Below are 22,052 nucleotides of genomic sequence, written 5' to 3'. Positions count from 1 at the left end.
AGCAATGATGACAAGTCTCAAATAACAAATAAACCATTGATGCTAAGAGAGGGAAAACAAAAAATGGAACGTTTTGTGCATCATGAGATACGTTTGAGTGCCAGTGAGGGGCTGGACAAAAGAAATATGTACGCCCAGAAGAAAAACATTGCATTGGGCTCCCTAGACCATATTGCAAATGAAAAGCGGTCCATGCATATGTAACTGTGGCGGCCCGACACATGAACAGGGGGTCGTACACCCCCAAGGGGATCACACTGTGTCCGGGGCCCCAGAACGTGCGCCAGAGGGGACTAAGAGGGGGCCTTGTTGGGGACAAAATGATCGAGGGGAGTGTGCGTAAGAATATGCTGGGAAGGGCAGGTAAGTGGCAACTGCGTGTCTTAAATAAGGTCCTCCTGATATCATGGTACTACAGTTCTATAGGGGAAGGGGAGAGGGGGGAGAATTAAGGAGGTAAGGCAGAGGGGACGGAAATGGGACGGCAGGACAGGAACAGAAAGGGTAGACATAAAGAGGGGAATAGAGGGAGAAAAATAGAGAAGGAGAGAGAAGGAAGGTGAAAAGAGAGAGGAGAGAAAAAAAGGGGGGGGGGGAGCGAAAGAGCCCTTCACAGCTAGGTCAGGAAGATAGAGACGCAGCCGGTTAACCTGATGCTTCCAACAATTTACTATATTCAGCAGAGTATGAGAAGTGGAGCCAAGTGGTCCATGTGGTCCATGTGGTGTAAATTTTTTTCAGGGGAGTCATGGGCCTGGTGGGTCAGGTCTATCATCTCTGCCACCCTGCCCACACTACGAAGCCAGTCCACAACGGTAGGAGGGCAGGGAGAGAGCCAACGACACGGAACTCACATCCTCGCCACATTAATGAGATGGAGGGTCAACGATTGCTTGTTGAGCTTTTTGAGGAATAGAAGTGTGGTGAAGGAGGTATTGAGCCTGGGGAAAAACTGGGGAGAAAGTGGTGATTTGTCCAATAAGAGAGTGGACCTCCTGCCAAAAGGGTCGTATAAGAGGGCAGTCCCACCATATGTGCCACAAGCAAAGAGCCCTTATGTTTGTGGCACCTCCAACACATGGGGGAGGCATCCGACGGGAGTTTGTGCAGAATTTCTGGGGTCCTATACCATTTGGAAAAGATTTTAAAGCCACTTTCTTGCACGTACACATTCCTGGAACCCTTGTGCATGTGTGTAAAGATCCTGTCCCAATCCTCACCACAGAGTGAAATGGAAAGATCTTCTTCCCAGCGATCACATAGTCGTGCGACCCTATAATGGAGTCTTGGCGAGAGGAGGGAGTATAAACCTGAAATTAAGTGACGTTGGGGTTCCGTACGAGTGCACAGGTCCTCAAAGGGGGTGATGTCTCTGTGCCATGCATTAAGGTCATTGGTGTGTAGTAGGAATTTTCTGATTTGTAGGTAATTAAAAAAGGGGAGTTTACACTTGGGGAATCTCCGTGACAGGTCCGAGTATGTGAGAAGGGAACCCTCCTTGAAGAAATGAGCCGCCCTATACGGAACATCTGTCAAGGGTACATGTGGATCAAGGCGTGCCAGGCCGGGAGTGAAGTCCGGGTTATGGCATAGAGGAACCATAGGGCCTGGTCTGGAAGAGATGCCCAATGTTTTACAAAGCAGACGAAAAATTAGTAGGGTAGAATGGGTAAGAAGGTGTTTTGTGCAGGGCGCCGGAGTGGAATTGGGACTGGTCCAAGGTAGGAAGCATACAGGAAAAGGAGACATTGAATCCTCATGATTCACCCAGTCCTTTGTGAGGCGACTATTATGCCAGTCCACGATCCTAGATAAGTGGCAAGCCCAATAGTACCTTTGTAGATGGAGTAGGCCCAGTCCCCCGGAGGTCTTTGGGGCAGTTAGGAGACCCAAGGATAACCTAGGGCGCTTGGAATGCCAAATAAAGGTGGCGCATATATGGCAATAAGATTGAAAGTATACGGGGGGGGAGTTTGATGGGGATCATTTGAAGGACATATAACAGTCTAGGAAGAATGTTAATTTTTATGATGGCCAGTCTGCCAAACCACAAGAAGGAACCCCGTTCCCATTTAGACAAATCAGACTTGACCTCCGTGAAGATGGGGGTGAAGTTCTTTGCGTATAGATCGGACAGCTTAGATGGAATCTGAATACCCAGATAAGTAATGGCCTGAGATTCCCAACGGAAAGGGACATTTTGTTGGCAGAAAGATTGAAGGTGCGTTGGTAGGGAAACATTCAGCGCCTCAGACTTTGAGTAATTTATTTTAAGATTTGAAAGTGCTCAAAACATATCCAGGTCCTTCAGGAGGTTTGGCAAAGTGGTTACTGGATGCGTAAGGAATAATAAGATATCATCGGCATAGGTCGCGAGTTTATATGACTTGGCAGCTATAGTCACTCCATCTGGGTTCGAGTTGAGTTTTCGAAGTAAGGGTTCCAGGGTAAGGATAAAAATGAGGGGGGATAAAGGGCAACCCTAGCGTGAGCCGTTCGACATGGAGAAGGCATCCGACAGGTGGTCATTGACTCGCATCCTTGCTGTGGGATCCGAGTATAGGGACAGGACACAGCTCAGCATCCTTCCGGAGATACCAATAGCCTCCAAGGTAGCGGTCATGTAATCCCATGCTACCCTGTCGAATGCCTTCTCCGCGTCGAGCGACAAGAGAAAGCCTGGTGTGTGGGATGAGGTGAGCCAGTGATAAATATTTAGAGCCTTAATGGTGTTGTCCCCACCTGGTCTAGGGAGATGATGTCGGGGACTAGAGGCAAGAGATGGTTTGCGAGAATTTTAGCGTAAATCTTTATGTCCACATTGAGTAAGAAAAAAGGCCTATAATTGGTCAGCAAGGATGGGTCTTTACCGGGCTTGGACAGCACAACAATGTGGGCCTCCAGGAAGTCAGGGCCTAGGGCAGGAGAGTCTGGATTCAAGATCCTCAGCTGAAAGCGGGGAAGGGGAGTATTGTTGCCGAAAGGACCTAATGTGATTGGCGCGGTCTATGGGCAAGTGTTGGGTGGAATCTTTGAGCAAGTTATATAGGGATCGATAGTAAGAGAGGAATTGAGCCGCTATGTCGGTAGTGGAAGACACCTTACGCCCCCTCGAGTCAGTGATAGAATGGATCGTTCTAGCGGATCTCCTAGATTGAAGCGCCCTTGCCAGCATGCTGCCCGATTTGTTATCGTACTCGTAAAAGTTACGCTGCAACAAGGCGAACATCTTGTGGATCTACCCAATTCTTCCAGAAGGTCCTGTCTAGCCTGAGTAAGGCCCGTCAGGGTTTGTTCCGCAAGATAATGCTTATGAGAGCATTCAAGGGTTTGGATACGGTCAGTGAGAGAAGCGATACGCGCCCGCCGTTCTTTGTTTCTCTTTGCAGACAGGGCAATGAACTTTCCCCTGACTACACACTTGTGCACTGCCCATAAAGTGATCAGGGACACCTCCGGGGAGTCATTTTCCTCAAAGTACTGACGTAAAGTGGCGGAAACTTTAGCGCTGCAGGTTTGGGTCGGATAAGAGTGAATTATCCAGTCGCCAGGTGCGGGAGCCAGATCCCATCTGGAGTGTGATGGTAACGGGGTGGTGATCCGAAAGGACCATGGGGTCTATGGATGCGCGCAACAGGGACGGAAGAGCGTTTTGGGAAATTAAGACATAGTCGATCCTGGAGTACTTTATTATGAGGGTGGGAGAAAAATGTATAGTCCCTTTCGTCATGGTTCAGGGTACGCCATGAATCGTGCAGCAAGAGGTCCCTCAGTAGGGTCTTGATAGCTTGCAAAACCGAATATGGCAACGTGGAAGAACCCGTCCAAACATCAAGCAGAAGGGGAAAGGGCGACATTAAAGTCGCCCCCCACCACCAGCGTCCCAGCCTGAAATTACGTTAGGAGGGAAAATGTGTGTAGAAAAAAGTGGACTATCTGTTTATTCGCGGCATAGATATTCGTGAAGGGGAACAATTGGCCTTTAATGGTGCATTTAACAAAAAGGAACCTACCAGCTACATCTGCTTTAGTGTCAATCAGAAGTATCGGGCATGACTTGGAGAAAAGTATAGAGGTACCCTTTGACTTTGAGTCAGCTGTTGTGGCATGGAAGACCATCAGGAAATGGTTATTTTGTAGTTTGGGTCTCGCATCTGCCCTGAAGTGTGTTTCTTGCAAGAACATGACGTCCGCTTTTGAACGATGTAGTGTGAGGAGCAGATTGGAGCGACTTTCGGGTATATTGAGGCCACGCGCTTTCAGTGAAAGGAGTTTTAGGGTAGCATTAGGTGATGCAGGAGCTTGTGCAAGAGGACGGGAGGATGGGGACGGGGGAGCCATGAGGGGAGGAGAGAGTGAGGGGATAAAAAAAAAGGGGGGGGAGGGGGGAAGAGAAAAAAGGTATAAAGGAAAGAGAAACACAGAGAAAGGTGGGGAGGGAGAGTAATTGAGGGTAGGGAGGGAGGGGGTGTGAAAGGACTAGGCTAGCTTGGGGTTAAAGCCCGGTGTCTGGGGGACCTGCCCACCAGATAACAACGGAGCCACAAAACCAAAAGTGTAGTGAACCGTGCAGGTACAAATTGCCAAGATGGGGATTATGACAGTGGTGGACACTAAGGGGGGTTGGGGTAGACCTAACCGAGACCTGGAACCAGGGGGCCACCAAGGACAAGGATTCCAGCCCACGGAGCAATAGTGGGGCAACGGAAACCGTGAGTAAAGAGGGCAATGAGTGTGAAGGCAGGGTGAGTACACATTTCTGTCAGGGCGTCCTAAGGTGGGAACACAGAACCATGGTACACAAAAGAACAGCCTGTCCACAGAACCTGGGTAACAGGAACAGAAAACCTAGGATGGAAGGGAGTGTGGGCGAAATAACAACATACAACATCTCCGTGGTGACCACATGTGAAAGAGAACGGTGTGCATTGAATAATATGAACCAAAACCCCTTGCAAATCTATGCATATAGAATTCAACACAAAGGAGCATAAAAGGGCTCCGATTATAAGGCGAGACGACCTCCCCCCAGCCCCCCCCAGCCCCAAACTAGTAGGAGGGGAGGAGGATGCGACCCCGCCGTTACCCATCCCAGCTCAGGAATTGCATACACCACTGGTGCATAACTATTGCTAAATTTCAGGTGCCGCCACGGCATGCGACAGCACGGCTCTTAAGGTGGGGCTGATCACTAAGGAGAGTCAAGTGATAACATGGGAAGGCACCGCTAATGCCTTACTTATAGAGAAGCAGGGGGGGTCCCCCCCTTCTTTCTGCGGCGTGGTGAAAAGCGCACACTAATGGGGGAAACCATTAAGGAAATTACTAGCATAATTGGTAGCGCATAGCAGTCAGGATGTGGTCAGCCCGCGCCACGTGCGCGGGCTGACGTCATCTGAGAAGGTGACAGCATTGAGGGACAGTAGCCTTGGTGGCCACGGCTGCGTCAGGGAAGGTCCACCCACGCGAGTGATGTTGGTGCAGTCACCGCCCACTACCCCCAATGGAGGAGGGGAGGAAAGGAACCGAATCCCCCGGGCAGGCCGACCACCCCCCGTGGCGTGAGTATATAACATAAATACAGCAGTAAAGTGTAAAAAGGAAGAACAACTATACCAGCTCTTGCAAGTAAGAAGCCAAGTCAATCCATATAGGAGGGGTGGTCCATGTCCCCCTTGGCAGGTGAGGGTGCAAAAAATAGGGGGGGGCAAGGGGGAGTGAGACCAAACAAGCAAAGTACCCCCCTCCCATCTCTACAGGGACCGTGGAGCCAGCTGGAGGCGGTGTTGGGAAGTCACCCTCTCCGGATAAAAGCCTATGAGGGGTACCAGATGTCTGGGGTAATAGCAGATAGCAACAGAGCACCCCATGGGCAAAACTCACAAACGTCAATGAGGAGCTCCTGAGAAAAAGATGTAGCGAGAAACACAGGGGCGATGGTCGTCAAACATGTGGCGGGGGGGGGTCATCCATCGGAGGTGTAAACAGGATCAAGGTGGAGATATGTGCGGGGCAGAGGGTGGAAAGCAGTTTCAGTCCCCTCTGCCCGCCCCTCCGTTGCTGTGGTGGTTTCAAGGGGCTCGCTACCTGCGGGGCATTCTGACGGGCAGCAGCAGAGCCATTCCCAAAAGAAGAATGCCGGCGTCGGAGATGCAAATCTTGCATGTGTGTGGGGTCCTCCTCGAAATTCTGCATACCACCAGTTGGGGAGATCCACCAGCGGGATATCCAGGATGGAGCAAAATTGTGGCAAGTCCTCAGGCACCCGAAGTAAAGCTGTGCGGCCGAGAGTGGTTGCCGAGAGGCAGAAGAGGAACTTCCATTTATGAGTGATACCCCTAGTGCATAAAACTTCCAGCAGGGGTCGCAAATCTCGTTGGTGCTGCAAAGTTATGTTGGATAGGTCCTGATATATTTGAATGGCTGTTCCCTCATATTCCAGGTGTGCCCTAGTGCAAGCTTAGCACAGAATTTCTGCTTTAAGCTTATATTCCACCAAACAGCAGACCACATTGCGGGGGGTTCCCCCTCCCTGCCCCTCGGCCTCAGGGCCCTATGAATTCGCTCCAGGTCAATGGGGGACTGTGGTGGGCGATCATCATTAACATCATGTTAAAGAGGCCTGTGACTGCGGGCGTTAGCTGGTCGTGCTCCACAGATTCTGGCAGCCCACGCACACAAAGATTATGGCGCATCCCCATGTTGTCTAAATCTTCCAAGTGGTGCTGAAAATCTCTCATCTGCAGGGAATGGGTATCCAGGGTCTGTGTAACCGATCTGAGCACTCTGCCTTGCTGTGAGGTGGTTTGTTCAACATCAGACACCCGGCTGTACAGTGCTTGCATATCCTCCCTCAGATCCATAATGGCCGCCCCCAGAGTCTCCTTGATGTCAGTGGCCACAGCTCTTAAGTCCTCCATGCTTAGGGGATGGGGGCTTGGAGCTGAGGGGAAGGGGTCTCAAAGCCCGAGGCATTGACCGAGGCATAAGAGCGGGTGGATGGCTGGGGATTGGGGGAGGCAGAAGGAGCATGGCCTGTAGGTGCCATATTTGTGCCCTGTGTCCGGAATATCTCCGGAATGTTCTGGCTGATCCATGGTCCGGTGTCCCTCTGGGAACCGGGATCTAGTGGCAGACGAGGCTCTGGATGTGGAGCCCATGCTTACCGTGCAGTTTTCTCCGTGCAGTGGCTCCGGCGTATGAGAAGGCAGGTCCGATCGGCGGGAGCTCCGGGTCTAAGCAGCCATCACGCAGCGCCGCCAAACCATGCCCCGACTCATATAAATATTTACCTGACACTACAAGGTGTATACCAAGAGGAGAATTGTTGCTGCTAGCATATCAGGTAGAAGATTCACATGGTGTAATACTTTACCCATGTATGGAATAAGATAATATGTGTCATAAGGTGAACTGTATTTGAAAGATAAATATTTGCACATATATGGATTGATGGACTACACAGGAATTGCAAGGACTGTATAAAACATGTGGGTTTTTTTTTTTTTTACTCTTTGCACACCATATATTTTTTGAGTTATAGGTTTGTCAACTTTATTTTAGTATAGAAGAGGGTGTCACTACTATTGTTGTTATAATTTCTTGAGGCAATGCATACTGTATGTATATATATATATATATATATATATATATATATATATTATATATATAATTGTTTTGTTAATGGATATTTAGATACACAGGTATACACAATTGAAGCAACTGGAGTAGGGTGGCAAAAAACATTTTGGGATATTGGTAGCGCTGCAATTTTTTTGTTTTTTTTTATTATCACTGCAGGTGTGGGAACACATGCCAGTGATAGCTCCTATCCAGTCATTTGAATAGCCACTCAAAAGACATTAGTGTGGCTGTGAGGTAGTTTTTTCCGTTATACACGTGCTGTGTGGGAACTGCCTCACCAAAGTTATTGAGCTTGTTTGAAGTTGTCCTTCATGTGACTGTACATGCAAGTCTGAAAGTTCCCAGCACCTCTTTGAGTATGTTGTTCTGAAGAAATAAAAGCCTCACACAAGCTTTCATTTTTCCTTAAAGGAAAAGTATGGCCAAAGCTTTTTTGCCCATCTTTCTCCTGGAGATAATAGAAGTGCATTTAGTTTTGCATCCTGTGTCCCAGATTTAGCTGACAGTGGGCTGAAGCCTGCTGTCGGCTGATGTCACAGAGATGGTCCAGACGCTGCAGGGATATTGTGGGGATCCACCTAGATGCCTGAATGGCAGCTGTCTCAGCCTCACAGCATACTGCTGAGAACCTGTCACTCCCACCCCCTCCACTGCCCAACGCTCCAGTGAGAGCTGGAGGGGCAGAGCGGAAAGCTAGTGACTAGGGTTGAGCGGACACCTAGATGTTTAAAAAAAAGTCCGGGTCCGTGTCCCGGACTTTTACCGAACTTTTCCCGGACACCGAACCCCATTGAAGTCAATGGGGACCCGAACTTTAAGGCACTAAAATGGCTCTAAAACACCAATGGAAAGGGCTAGAGTGCTGCAAATGGCAGCAAAACGTAGTTAAGAGCATGGCAAGTGCTCTGCAAACAAATGTGGATAGGGAAATAACTTAAAACAACAAAAAAAAAACAGAAAAATAAAACAATGTTCTTCATCTCTGAAGGACGAGGCCCAAATGGAGTAGGAGGGAGGTTGAGGTGGTGGTGGATGTGGCGGTGTCATAGGCGTGCGCACAGGGTGTGCCGGGTGTACCTGGGCACACCCTAATCACCTAGGGCACATAGCATTATCGCTCTGTTTGCCAGTGAGGAGATGGGAAAGATCTCCCTCGGACCTGCTCTGCTCTATTTCTCTTTGCCAGCAGGGAGAGTAATGTATCGGGGCCATGTACATGTAGGCAAACACATGCATGTGTATTTCAACTTTGGGGTGCACACTCTAATGCAATAGGCTGCGCACACCTATGGGCGGTGTAGGTGGAAGCGGCGGTGGAGGAGGAGGAGGACGAGGTAGCCAACACTGCTTCTTTTCACAAATTTTAAATGAGGGTACACCCCAAAAGAGTGAGAAAGAGCAAAAATGGAACAATGGGTGGGTAAGGTCGGTATCCATTGCTATTCTGCACAAGGTACGGAAAAGTCCCGTGGGATCCATGCCTGGTTCATTTTAATGAACGTGAGCTTGTCCACATTGTCTCTGGACAGGCGTCTGCGATTGTCTGTTATAACGCCCCCAGCCGTGCTAAATACCCGTTCAGATAATACACTGGCTGCAGGGCACGCCAGCACCTCCAAGGCGTAAAGGGCAAGCTCAGGCCATGTGCCCAATTTGGAGACCCAGAAGTTGAAGGGGGCAGACCCCTCATTCACTACATGTAGGCGTGTGCACACATACTGCTCCACCATGTTGGTAAAATGCTGCCTCCTGCTAAGACGTTCCATCTGAGCTGCTGGTGCTGCTGTTTGTTGTGGCGTGCTGACAAAGCTTTTCCACATTTCGGCCATGCTAACCCTGCCTTCTGAGGTGCTGGCGGTGCCCTGGTTGCATTGGCGACCTCCTCCTCCTCCTCTGCCTTGTGCTTCCACTGTGGCCCCGCTGTCAGATGGGAATGCCAGCAGCATCGCATCTACCAGCGTGCGCTTGTACTCGCGCATCTTGCGATCGCGCTCCAGTGAGTGAATTAAGGACGGTACGTTGTCCTTGTAACGGGGATCCAGCAGCGTGGCCACCCAGTAATCAGCACAAGTTAGAATGTGGGCAACTCGGCGGTCGTTGTGGAGACACTGCAGCATTTAATCGCTCATGTGTGCCAGGCTGCCCAGAGGCGACGAATGGCTGTCCTCTGTGGAAGGTGTATCGTCCGTGTCCTCTGTATCCCCCCAGCCATGCACCAGTGATGGCCATGAGCTGGCCTGGGTGCCACCCTGCTGTGAACATGGTTCCATCTCCTCCTCCAGCTCCCCCTCCAGCTCCTCCTCCTCCTCATCCTCCAGAACTGTGCCCCTGCTGGACAATTGTGTCCCTGGCATTTGTGTGTGCAGGAACCCACCCTCGGAGCCCCTTGCGAATGACTGCCCTGAAAGCCTTTGAAATGTTACCTCTTCATCCTCCTCCTCCTCCTCCTCATCCTGTGCCACATCCTCTTCCATCATCGCCCGAATTGTTTTTTCAAGGAGGCATAGAAGTGGGATAGTTAAGCTGAGAACGGCGTCATTGCCACTGGCCATGTTGGTGGAGTACTCAAAACAGCGTAACAAGGCACACAGGTCTCGCATGGAGGCCCAGTTATTGGTGGTGAAGTGGTGCTGTTCCGCAGAGCGACTCACGCGTGCGTGCTGCAGCTGAAACTCCACTATGGCCTGCTGCTGCTCGCACAGTCTTTGCAGCATGTGCAAGGTGGAGTTCCACCTTGTGGGCACGTCACATATGAGGTGGTGAGCGGGAAGGCCGAAGTTACGCTGCAGCGCTGCCAGGCGAGCAGCAGCAGGGTGAGAACGCCGAAAGTGCGCACAGACGGCCCGCACTTTCTGCAGCAGCTGTGACATATCGGGGTAGTTTTTAAGGAACCTCTGCACCACCAAATTCAGCACATGCGCCAGGCAAGGGATGTGCGTCAAACCGGCTAGGCCCAGAGCTGCTATGAGATTTCGCCCATTATCGCACACCACCAGGCCGGGCTTGAGGCTCGCTGGCAGCAACCACTCATTTGTCTGCTGTTCCATGCTCCTCCACAACTCCTGCGCGGTGTGTGGTTTGTCCCCCAAACAGGCAAGTTGTAAAACTGCCTGCTGTCGTTTAGCCCTGACCGTGCTGAAGTTGGTGGTGAAGGTATTACGCTGTCCGGATGAGGAGGCGGTAGAGGATGAGGTAGCGGAGTAAGATGAGTTAGGAACAGGAGGCAAACTGAAGCGCCCTGCAATCCTCGGTGGTAGAAGGACATGCGCCAAATTGCTATCCACCTCAGGCCCATCCGCCACTGCATTTACCCAGTGTGCCGTTAGGGAGATATAACGGCCCTGACCGTGCTTACTGGTCCACGTATCGGTAGTTAGGTGGACCTTGGCACAGATGGCGTTGCGCAGTGCACACCTGATTTTTCCCCCACTTGGTTGTGCAGGGAAGGGATGGCTTGCCTGGAAAAGTAGTGGCGGCTGGGCACGACGTACTGTGGGACAGCCACCGACATAAGCTTTTTAAAACTGGGCGTCTCCACCAGACGGAATGACAGCATTTCAAAGGCCAATAATTGTGAAATGCTGGCATTCAGGGCCAGGGATCGCGGGTGGGTAGTGGGGTACTTCCTCTTCCTCTCAAGTGTTTGGGAGATGGAAAGCTGAACACTTCCACGGGACATTGTGGAGATGGTTGTTGGTGACCCAGGTGGTGGTGTTGCTGACAGATCGTCTGTTTGCGGGGTGGCAGGTGCCGGTATGACTACAGAGGTGGCTGGAGCGGCCGAGACTGCAGCAGAAGAGGAAGCAGGATGAGCCAGAGACGTTTCTTGGTTTTGAAGGTGTGTACTCCACTGCAGCTCGTGCTTTGCACTTAGATGCCTGATCATGTAGGTTGTGCTAAGGTTGAGAAGGTTTATGCCTCGCTTCAGGCTCTGATTGAACAGCGTGCAAACCACTCATGTCCTGTCATCAGCACATTTTCTAAAGAACTTCCACGCTAGAGAACTCTTTTGAGCTGACTTTGGTGCGCTCATTCCCTTGCTGCGTTGGGCAGTAGCAGGCGTAGTGTCTAGGGCACGGCCACTCCGCTTCTGCACCCTGCTCCCTCTTCTGCTGTGCTGGTGGCTCTGTGCGACCACCGCCTCTTCCTCCAAAATACTCAGGTCACCTGCATGACCTTCATTCCATGTGGGGTCGAGGACCTCATCGTCCTCCACATCATCTTCCACCCAGTCTTCACCCCTGCCCTCCCTGTCGGTCTCCACAATGCTGAACCCCGCAGCAGTTGGCACCTGCGTTTCGTCATCATCGGAGACGTGCTGTGATGGTCCTTCCATGTACTCATCTTGAGAAATAAGTGGTTGGGCATCGCTGCACTCAATCTCTTCCACTTCTGGGGCAGGGCTAGGTGGATGGCCCTGGGAAACCCTGCTGACAGAGTCCTCAAAAAGAATAAGAGACTGCTGTATGGCTTGGGGCTCAGACTGCTTGCCTGATTTGCAAGGGGGTGAGGTGAAAGACGGTTGGACATTGGCTGCAGGTGCCAACTCTGACCTTTCTGCAGTAGACTGGGTGGGAGACAATGTGAAGGAACTGAAGGCACTGTCAGCAGCAAACCAATCTACTATCGCCTCTCTGTGTTCTGGCCTCATCACTTCTAGAGGCGTATGATGCCCTACCAAATACTGCTGCAGGTTCTGTCGCCTACTCACACCTGAGGAAGGTGTTTCACTTGTGCGTGTAGCTGGCACAGATCGACCACGTCCTCTCCTTGCAACAGGAGCTCTAGCAGCAGCACCACGACCCCGGCCACGGCCCCTATTTGACGCTCTCCTCATATTTCTGAAATTTAAGATCTTGCCCTAGAAAGGTCTTTATTGAATAGCAGAACAAAAGAACAACAGTATCGCACGGGTGTATCTCACAGTCAAATATGCAAACTATGCCACAATTTAATGTTTTTTACACCAAAAGGGTGTGTATTGAATAGCGGAATAGGATAAAAAACTGTGTATCTCACACGTACAAACACAGACTAGGCCCGATTAAATTTTTTCCTACCCTAAAGGGAGGATGAGGAAGAGGAGTATGGAACAGGCAGCACCCTCAAATCTTCAGAAGTATGAGATGAACCTCAAAAACTTGGAAAGGTGGATCTCACACGTACCGACACAGACTATTCCACAATTTAATTGATCCCCAAAGGTTTTTATTGAATAGCGGAATGGGAAATATGATCGAAAAAAGTGTATGTATCTCACACGTACAGAAGCACACTAGGCCCCAATTACTATTGTTTGTACACCTAAAAGGATGGATGAGGAGGAGGAGGAGTATGGAACAGGCAGCACCCTCAAATCTTCAGAAGTATGAGATGAACCTCAAAAACTTGGAAAGGTGGATCTCACACGTACCGACACAGACTATTCTGCAATTTAATTGATCCCCAAAGGTTTTTATTGAATAGCGGAATAGGAAATATGATCAAAAAAAGTGTATGTATCTCACACGTACAGAAGCACACTAGGCCCCAATTACTATTGTTTGTACACCTAAAAGGATGGAGGAGGAGGAGGAGGAGGAGGAGTATGGAACAGGCAGCACCCTCAAAGCTTCAGAAGTATGAGATGAACCCCAAAAACTTGGAAAGGTGGATCTCACACGTACCGACACAGACTATTCCGCAATTTAATTGATCCCCAAAGGTTTTTATTGAATAGCGGAATAGGAAATATGATCAAAAAAAGTGTATGTATCTCACACGTACAGAAGCACACTAGGCCCCAATTACTATTGTTTGTACACCTAAAAGGATGGAGGAGGAGGAGGAGTATGGAACAGGCAGCACCCTCAAAGCTTCAGAAGTATGAGATGAACCCCAAAAACTTGGAAAGGTGGATCTCACACGTACCGACACAGACTATTCCGCAATTTAATTGATCCCCAAAGGTTTTTATTGAATAGCGGAATAGGAAATATGATCAAAAAAAGTGTATGTATCTCACACGTACAGAAGCACACTAGGCCCCAATTACTATTGTTTGTACACCTAAAAGGATGGAGGAGGAGGAGGAGGAGGAGTATGGAACAGGCAGCACCCTCAAATCTTCAGAAGTATGAGATGAACCCCAAAAACTTGGAAAGGTGGATCTCACACGTACCGACAAAGACTATTCCGCAATTTAATTGATCCCCAAAGGTTTTTATTGAATAGCGGAATAGGAAATATGATCAAAAAAAGTGTATGTATCTCACACGTACAGAAGCACACTAGGCCCCAATTACTATTGTTTGTACACCTAAAAGGATGGAGGAGGAGGAGGAGGAGTATGGAACAGGCAGCACCCTCAAAGCTTCAGAAGTATGAGATGAACCCCAAAAACTTGGAAAGGTGGATCTCACACGTACCGACACAGACTATTCCGCAATTTAATTGATCCCCAAAGGTTTTTATTGAATAGCGGAATAGGAAATATGATCAAAAAAAGTGTATGTATCTCACACGTACAGAAGCACACTAGGCCCCAATTACTATTGTTTGTACACCTAAAAGGAATGAGGAGGAGGAGTATGGAACAGGCAGCACCCTCAAAGCTTCAGAAGTATGAGATGAACCCCAAAAACTTGGAAAGGTGGATCTCACACGTACCGACACAGACTATTCCGCAATTTAATTGATGCCCAAAGGTTTTTATTGAATAGCGGAATAGGAAATATGATCAAAAAAAGTGTATGTATCTCACACGTACAGAAGCACACTAGGCCCCAATTACTATTGTTTGTACCCCTAAAAGGATGGATGAGGAGGAGGAGGATGAAACAGGCAGCACCCTCAAATCTTCAGAAGTATGAGATTGTGTTCAATGTACCCCACAAAGATTGTGTTCACTGCACCCCAAAAGGATTGTCTTCACTGCACCCCACAAAGATTGTGTTCACTGTACCCCACAAAGATTGTGCTCACTGTACCCCCCAAAGATTTTGTTCACTGCACCCCACAAGGATTGTCTTCACTGCACCCCACAAAGATTGTGTTCACTGTACCCCACAAGGATTGTCTTCACTGCACCCCACAAGGATTGTCTTCACTGCACCCCACAAAGATTGTGTTCACTGTACCCCACAAAGATTGTGTTCACTGCACCCCAAAAGGATTGTCTTCACTGCACCCCACAAAGATTGTGTTCACTGTACCCCACAAAGATTGTGTTCACTGTACCCCACAAAGATTTTGTTCACTGCACCCCACAAAGATTGTGTTCACTGTACCCCACAAAGATTGTGTTCACTGTACCCCACAAAGATTTTGATCACTGCACCCCACAAGGATTGTCTTCACTGCACCCCACAAGGATTGTCTTCACTGCACCCCACAAAGATTGTGTTCACTGTACCCCACAAAGATTGTGTCTACTGCACCCCAAAAGGATTGTCTTCACTGCACCCCACAAAGATTGTGTTCACTGTAATCCACAAAGATTGTGTTCACTGTACCCCACAAATATTTTGTTCACTGCACCCCACAAGGATTGTCTTCACTGCACCCCACAAAGATTGTGTTCACTGTACCCCACAAAGATTGTGTTCACTGTACCCCCCCAAAGATTTTGTTCACTGCACCCCACAAGGATTGTCTTCACTGCACCCCACAAAGATTGTCTTCACTGCACCCCACAAAGATTGTGTTCACTGTACCCCACAAAGATTTTGTTCACTGTACCCCACAAAGATTGTGTTCACTGTACCCCACAAAGATTTTGTTCACTGCACCCCACAAAGATTGTGTTCACTGCACCCCAAAAGGATTGTCTTCACTGCACCCCACAAAGATTGTGTTCACTGTACCCCACAAGGATTGTCTTCACTACACCCCACAAAGATTGTGTTCACTGTACCCCACAAAGATTGTGTTCACTGTACCCCCCAAAGATTTTGTTCACTGCAACCCACAAGGATTGTCTTCACTGCACCCCACAAGGATTGTCTTCACTGCACCCCACAAAGATTGTGTTCACTGTACCCCACAAAGATTGTGTTCACTGTACCCCACAAAGATTTTGTTCACTGCACCCCACAAAGATTGTGTTCACTGCACCCCAAAAGGATTGTCTTCACTGCACCCCACAAAGATTGTGTTCACTGTACCCAACAAGGATTGTCTTCACTGCACCCCACAAGGATTGTGTTCACTGTACCCCACAAAGATTGTGTTCACTGTACCCCACAAAGATTGTGTTCACTGTACCCCCCAAAGATTTTGTTCACTGCACCCCACAAGGATTGTCTTCACTGCACCCCACAAGGATTGTCTTCACTGCACCCCACAAAGATTGTGTTCACTGTACCCCACAAAGATTTTGTTCACTGCACCCCACAAAGATTGTGTTCACTGCACCCCAAAAGGATTGTCTTCACTGCACCCCACAAAGATTGTGTTCACTGTACCCCACAAGGATTGTCTTCACTGCACCCCACAAGGATTGTCTTCACTGCACCCCACAAAGATTGTGTTCACTGTACCCCACAAAGATTGTGTTCACTGCACCCCAAAAGGATTGTCTTCACTGCACCCCACAAAGATTGTGTTCACTGTACCCCACAAAGATTGTGTTCACTGTACCCCCCAAAGATTTTGTTCACTGCACCCCACAAGGATTGTCTTCACTGCACCCCACAAGGATTGTCTTCACTGCACCCCACAAAGATTGTGTTCACTGTACCCCACAAAGATTTTGTTCACTGTACCCCACAAAGATTGTGTTCACTGTACCCCACAAAGATTTTGTTCACTGCACCCCACAAAGATTGTGTTCACTGCACCCCAAAAGGATTGTCTTCACTGCACCCCACAAAGATTGTGTTCACTGTACCCCACAAGGATTGTCTTCACTGCACCCCACAAGGATTGTCTTCACTGCACCCCACAAAGATTGTGTTCACTGTACCCCACAAAGATTTTGTTCACTGCACCCCAAAAAGATTGTGTTCACTGCAGCCCACACACAGAAAAATGGATGTGGATCACTGACACCTGCCTATCTCCTATCCCACACAGCAATATCGATTGTAGTTTGTAGAACACACTGACCCTATAATTCAGCAGACTCTATCCCTAAAATGCCTACAACTCGCCCTGCCTAAACACTCCGACCTGACCCTAAATTCTATCCGGACACCAATTTGTTTTCCCTGCCTGTCTTTCCCTAATCAGCAGCCAGCACGTATGTGTGCTCTGTCCCTGAGCTAAGCAGCAGAATGACGCCGCTGTGGCTGCCTCGAACGTATAAAGACTTGGTCACATGCTTCAGACGGCCAATCACAGCTACTCATACATTTGCAGGCATGGCTGGGATAGCTTAAGGCACACCAGTTAAACGATTGTTGATTGGCTGTTGAAAGCCCGCCATGAAAAGAGCGCCAAAACATGCAAAACCCGGAAATAAAACGACCGAACACGGATTTTTTACCCAAACATACAGTAAAGTGTCCGTGTCCGTGTTCGGGTAACAAAAATCCAATTATTCGGTACGAACACGAATAATACAGTCCGTGTTCGCTCAACACTACTAGTGACTGACAGTCACTGACTTTCTGCTCACTGAAGACTGGGAACTGACCAATTAGTAGTTTTCAAATACTAAGTTCTTGGTGTAGAACCGCTGGGGGAACAGCTGCAGCTTCAGACTGACACCTCAGCCATCTAGGAGAGAATGTATACTTGTTTTTGTAAACCCACACTTCTCTTTTAAAGTGGTTCCAAAGTCTAACTTTTTTTTTACCTTAATGCCTGCATTAAGGAAAAAACACCCTACTAACGGTCTCCCTAATTACTAAACACTTACTTGACTCCTCTCACTGATACAGCACTGTCTTGGCTCCAGCTCTGCTCTCCCCTCTTCCTGGTTTCGCAGGAGACACTAGCAGCAGAAGGAGGTAAACTGTGAGGAGGGGAGAGGGGCATGTGTCTATGAATGCACATAGCCCAGACAGGGCCGGCCTTAGGTGTTCAGGCGCCCTGTGCGAGCTAATCCTGTGGCGCCCCCCCCCCCCCGCGCGCGCATTTTCTTGCACCTTTTTTATGATCACTAATAACTTAGCCCCCTTACATCAGAGACCCCCCACACAGAGCCCCCTTTACATCAGAGACCCCCACACAGAGCCCCCCTTAATTTGGAGGCCCCCTACATCAGAGAGCCCCCCTACACACAGAGCCCCCGCTCACTTCAGAGACCCCTCCACACAAAGCCCCCCTCACATCAGAGACCCCACACATACATCAGAGACCCCCCCCCCACACAGAGACCCCCTCACATCAGAGACCCCCACACAAAGCCCCCCTCACATCAGAGACCCCACACACACATCAGAGACCCCCACATCAGAGAGCCCCCCTTACATCACAGACCCCCCACACAAAGCCCCCTTACATCAGACCCCCCCATGGAGCCCCCCACATAACAGACCCCCCACACAAAGGCCCCCTTACATCACAGACCCCCCACACAAAGCCCCCTTACATCAGAGCCCCCCCTCCACACAGAGCCCCCCACATCAGAGAGCCCCCCTTACATCACAGACCCCCACACAAAGCCCCCTTACATCAGAGCCCCCCCTCCACACAGAGCCCCCCACATCAGAGAGCCCCCCTTACATCACAGACCCCCACACCATGCCCCCTTACATCAGAGCCCCCCCTCCACAGAGAGCCCCCCACATCAGAGAGCCCCCCCCTTACATCACAGACCCCCCACACAAAGCCCCCTTACATCAGACCCCCCCATGGAGCCCCCCACATCAGAGAGCCTCCCCTTAAATCACAGACCCCCCTTACATCAGACCCCCCACATCAGAGAGCCCCCCCTTACATCACAGACCCCCCACACAAAGCCCCCTTACATCAGGCCCCCCACATCAGAGAGCCCCCCTTACATCACAGACCCCCCTTACATCAGACCCCCCCATGGAGCCCCCCACATCAGAGAGCCTCCCCTTACATCACAGACCCCCCTTACATCAGACCCCCCCACATCAGAGAGCCCCCCTTACATCACAGACCCCCCCACATCAGAGAGCCCCCCTTACATCACAGACCCCCTTACATCAGACCCCCCCCACATCAGAGAGCCCCCCCTTACATCACAGACCCCCCCATGGAGCCCCCACATCAGAGAGCCTCCCCTTACATCACAGCCCCCCCTTACATCAGACCCCCCACATACAAGAGCCCCCCCTTACATCACAGACCCCCCTTACATCAGACCCCCCCACATAAGAGAGCCCCCCCTTACATCACAGACCCCCCTTACATCAGACCCCCCCACATCAGAGAGCCCCCCCTTACATCACAGACCCCCCCCATGGAGCCCCCCTTACATCAGACCCCCCCATGGAGCCCCCCACATCAGAGAGCCCCTCCTTACATCACAGACCCCCCCTCACACAGAGCTCCCCACAAAAAGCCCCCCTTACATTTTTTTTAAAGGAGAGAGTCCTCACTTACCTTCTGCTCTCTGCAGCTTTTTTTTTTCTTTAAACTTCCCGCCCACACATCCCCGGGAGTGTGGGCGGGGTGGGACGAGGAGAAGGGGCGGGGCGAGGAGGAGCTGACGAGGGAGGAGAGATCGTCAGCGTGGCAGGATCGGAGCGGAGGCTGAGCTGTGTGTGACACACAGCTCGCCTCACTGCTGCATCAGTACGGGTGACCGAGGCACAGCCGCACAGCGGGAGGTAAGCGGCGGCCGCGGCCTGTGTTAACCCTGTGCAGGCCGCGGTCGCCACTCACCTCCCGCTGTGCGGCCTGAATCACCTGATCTGCGAGCTGTGATGGCCGCACGACGCCCTTGTTGCCCATGGCGCCCTGTGCGGCCGCACGGCTCGCACACCCCAAAGGCCGGCCCTGAGCCCAGACTGGGAGCATGTCGGCACAGGTGCTTCCATAGCACATGGCTTGCTAAGGGGGCACCTAGAAGGAGGAGGAGTGGACAGCGCTGGTGGTGGATCACAAAGAGGCGGTAAGATACCACTCTGTGCAATATCAGAGCAAGGAAGTATAACCTATTTTTAATTTTTATTAAAAGAATGTTTGTTTTAAAATCACTTTAACTATCCAAATCTTAAAAAACATATTTGCTGGACGATTGTGAACTACTTGAAACTAAACTTTAAACATGCAGTTAATTATGCTGTAGAAATACAGATACATTATCTCTTTTACTTTGCAGAGTATTTATAATTCTTTTAATCCACTCATTTCACGCAGACATCCTTGACAGTAAGCATAGTCAAGTTTTGGACATTCCCCCTGACTATGCTACATTGAGGTACTGCACCTTTAATGTGGTACTAAATCCACAACAGTAAAATCAGTCTGTATATGCAGTAAAGCAAACTTGTTATACTCAATATGGAACCTAAGGGGTTAATCCTTTGCATTGTGTATAAGGCTTTTTATTCATGTCGCTCTGATCCTCCTCTTTTTACTGTCTCCAAAGAATAACAAAATACTTACAGAGCCAGGGGATGGGCTGCACATGTTCAGTTTGTTGTGTATTGTCAGAAAGTTTTTTTTTTTTTCTTGAGAGAGTACATGTGACCAGCACAGGGCCAATCAGCACTGTCCAGAAATGTCCAGACAGAGGATCAGGGGCGAATGAAAACTCCTCCTACAAGCCTCACAAGGAACTGATACAATTTACACGGTTGCTATACACTGCTGTTTATATTTTCTAAAATAATTACATTTCAATGTTCTGTGTACTGTGGGAGACCAGATATAGTGAATGCAGAATCTGGGTTTAGTAAAGCTTTAATGCCTTCTAATATACAATCTATGCCAGCCTGTCACTAGCCAGTGAAGAAGTACCAGAGATCATTTCTGTGGTTACACCTATTCTTAGCACTGGTCGGCTCTTAGAGATGATGTTTCATCTGCAGTTTGAGTGCTGGTGTGCAGACAATTTGAGGAATCTTTTATTGGAACATATCTGCAAGTGCTTAATGTATTCTGTGTTAAAATACATTAAATATAAAATTGGTAGATAAAGATGGAATTCAACCTTAAATTATGTTTTCCATATAGGGAAAATTGCAAAGAGGGCTACATATTTTCAGAAATGATGTATTTGCTGTTACCATAATTTGAAGACAGGCACTATATATAAACCAATACTATGAAGCAACTCTTACTCTAGGACATACTGCTATGTTTCTGAATGCTGTCCAATCAAAGACATGATGTCATGTGGCACAAAATTACAATCTATATAACTATACAATCTAAACTGCAATCTATGTAACTGAGGTTTCTAAAGGAATATTTTTTTTTCAGAATGCTGCCTGAAGCCTAGGATTACTTGATTTCCTTACCTAGGATGACTGTAGGTCATTTGATACCTTTAATTTAAATGTGTTAAAGGCCAGCTATTTGAATAGCATTAAACCACTATTACTTGTCATATTTGCAAAGATCTCCAGATATTTTTTAAAAACCAGAAATAACATTTGTTTAGGTAACTTGTTTTCTGTACTCGATAATACAGACTGTCAAATAATTTGTACTTTTGGTTATGTCTATACTTTCACTTCCACAGCTACTGCAATTCACCTAAAAAACGTTCTCCACAGTAACCTGGACAGAGATTGAGCCAGTATTATCAATACTTCATCCCATTGCCCTGAGACTATGCAAAAAGAGTTCTTGCAGCCAGAAATTTAAGTATAGCTTGGCAAGTTTGATTCCCAATGCCACTAGCTAATTTTATTTGGCGTCAGACACTTAACATGTAATAGAACTCTGTATTTTTGTCATCCAAGCCTTGTAAGAAGGAAATGTGGCTCTTAACAGAATATGGGATTATTGTGCTGCTAAAGAGGATTATGAAGGGAACATTTTAGAAAGAATGTGTCAATTTATGTCCACTGATTTGCTATGCAAAACATAATTCAAGCTAGGAATTCTGAGAAGTTACATTTATTCTGAACTTTCCAGGAAAAAAGTGAAAAGAAGAATTTTTTTTTTAATGCTTTGCGTATAGGACCCAGAATTTCTGTTTTTTTTTCCCCCAGAAATGCTTATAATGGTTTAGACAATTTTAATCAACAGAAATAGACATAACCTGTAGAAATCCATTGTACAAAAAAGGGCTTTGATGACCTTTTACAATGCACATTATAAGCTGTGATTGCCCTCTTGCCTGCATACCACCTAGCTGATGTTCAATTATTCCCAAAAAGTTCTTCCATGTTAAAACTTCCTTCTAGTTTGCCCCTTTGTTAATCTTGTGAAGTTCTGATAGTGCCAGCAGATTCAAAGCCATATCCCTAAATAGGCAGATTATTTCTCTCCATAGATGAAAAAAGGTAACCTCTTCTTCGGATAGCTCGGATGTTCTGTAGTGCTGCAACTGTACT

This window comes from Pelophylax lessonae (assembly GCF_965119305.1).
Source record: "Pelophylax lessonae genome assembly, chromosome: 10".
Lineage (NCBI taxonomy): Eukaryota > Metazoa > Chordata > Amphibia > Anura > Ranidae > Pelophylax > Pelophylax lessonae.
This window is presented reverse-complemented; position numbering follows the sequence as displayed.